We start from the raw sequence: 2,500 nt of genomic DNA on the forward strand, positions 1-2,500 counted from the left end.
ATCTATCACAACTGACCCAAAAGAAAAGAAAGACAAAACGAAAGAAAGAAAAAAATCCGTAAAAAATGCTAATCAATTGAATCAACCCCCAAAACAGTAAGAGGGAAAAGGATCCATCAACTCTTGATCAAACATGTACACGGTTGGAGGGCGGCCCTTTTCGTCCCCCCCCCCTCCCCTTGACCCCCCACCCCACCCTTACCACACATGCCGAGTGCCCGGGAGGTACAGCTGGTAGTACACGGTGGGGACAGATACCAGGAACCAGGAAGGAGAGCGGATAAGGGAAATCATCATCATGTTGGATCGTTCATGTTTGCAATGTTTTACCACGAAATCTGAGTGCCATTTGTATTAAATGGGTGTGGGAGAGGGAGGAAGGAAGGAAGGAAGGAAGGATGGGAGGGAGGGAGGGAGAATGACAGAGAAAGAAAAAGACAGAAATAGAAAAGGAAGAGAAAGAATGAAAGAAAGATTACAAGAGAGCGAAAAAAGGAGGGAGGGCGGGAGAGAGAGAAACAGAGAGGAAGGGAGGGAGACAGAAAGACAGAGACAGAAAAGAAAAAGACAAAAAAAGAAGAGAGAGAGAGAGAGAGAGAGAGAGAGAGAGAGAGAGAGAGAGAGAGAGAGAGAGAGAGAGAGAGAGAGAGAGAGAGAGAGAAGAGAAAGAAAGAGGAGAGAGAGAGAGAGAAAGAAAGAGGAGAGAGAGAGAGAGAGAAAGAAAGAGGAGAGAGAGAGAGAGAGAGAGAGAGAGAGAGAGAAGATGGCGTGCACAGAGAGAGGGGCTGCCGTTTGTGATCAGTGGGCCGGCGTCCCCCGCCAGAGCCTCTACCTTTGATATGTTAATGTTATCTTGTACAACACTTCAAACCAATTCCATCACGGTTCACGGATAAAAAGGAAAGAAGTTCATTCGATAATTTGGTAAAGGATACGCCAAGCATTGCTGATGAACAGCTGGCTGGCCTTGTGCTATTTCTGCTGTTATTTCTGCTGCGTTCTAACGTCGCGCAGCATCCAATTGCATTGCCCCGTCTCCCATTTTTATCAATGTTGTTTTTGCGTTGGTTATTCGTTCCGTGTCTCGTTTCGACAACGTTGCAATCGTAACATAATTAGCAACGACGTGGAGCGCAGTTTCCCAGGGGAGCAGAGCGCCTCGTTCCCGACTAACACCCTGACTTTGAGAAACCTATGTTATGCGGCTGCCGTCTCCATTAACAACGGGTATGCGTGTTCGACTGTTGTTCTCCAGTGAAAGGCAGTTATTTAGCTGTTCCTGCCGATGATGAGCAGCACTCGCGACGTGCTCTTCCGGTCGCAGGCGCCGCGAGGGGGACGCGCCTCGAAACCTGTTGCCGCGTCGGCGCTTCCTCCGTTCGACGAAGAGCTCGGCCTTATCTCGTTCATCGGCAATATTCGTCTCTCTTGCTTGACGACAAGCCTGGGCCTCATTACCGCTCTTGCTTTTATCACTCTTGTTATTAGTGGTAATGGTGGCGGTGTGCCGTTACTAATTATATATCATTAACGGCCGCTTGTTTGTAAATAATTAGCGAGTTTATGCAAGTAGCTAGTCATTACTCGTAATAACACCTGACAGAATAGCAATAAAGTTGTGAATAATTAGCAAAAATACGTCTGTGGTCACAATAACTCTTCCCATGTCTCGAGTGTCAGTCACATAACAAATTTACGACGGGCTGAATTATGCATCTCGAACAATTGGATAGAATGTGCTCCTGTAATCAGTGGGGGAAAATCTACATAACAGATTGACGTCATTATTAAGACGGAAACCAGAGGGACCTGCATTACTTAAGAGGGCTTTACCTCTCCTCACCGACCACTTATTCATTTATTCATGCATTCACCCACTCATCATCTACCTACTCATTACCTAACGCATCCATCCAACACTTCCCACTCACTTACTCACTCAATCACCCAGCCATTAAGCAATCCGCCTTCATTTATTCACTCATTCACTACCGTGTGTTCGACGCACATCCTCCCACTGTAGCCGGAAGATGTTGCCGTAAATCAGCAAGTCTGTAAATTCATTGAAAATTTACAAGCAATTCAGCAGCTAATATTGCTTCTAAAATGTGTAATTCAACCTAACAAGTTCGGGCTTGTGCTTCAAGCGCCATAAACGACTCTTAAGGCAAGCTTAATGTCTTGAAAACTACTATCAGACGATCGTGCACGGGGAAAACACTTCAGGAAAACAAATACGAATTGTAATAATTTTAAACTGCCGGAAAAAGGCAAGGATACTTACAAAAGGAATGTAAACGGACAGGAAAAGGGGAGGTTACTTACAAGACACATTAAAAGGGAAAGGGGGGGGGGAAGCATGGTGGGAAGGCAGAGACCAAGGGTAGGAGTCAAAGGAAAAAGGGGAAAGGATGGAGGGTAGGAGGGAGGGTTGGAAGGAGCGCGCGCGAGAGAGAGAGAGAGAGAGAGGGGGGGGGGGAGAGAGAGAGAGAGAGAGAGA

This window comes from Penaeus monodon, chromosome 13 (genome assembly GCF_015228065.2).
Source record: "Penaeus monodon isolate SGIC_2016 chromosome 13, NSTDA_Pmon_1, whole genome shotgun sequence".
NCBI lineage: Eukaryota > Metazoa > Arthropoda > Malacostraca > Decapoda > Penaeidae > Penaeus > Penaeus monodon.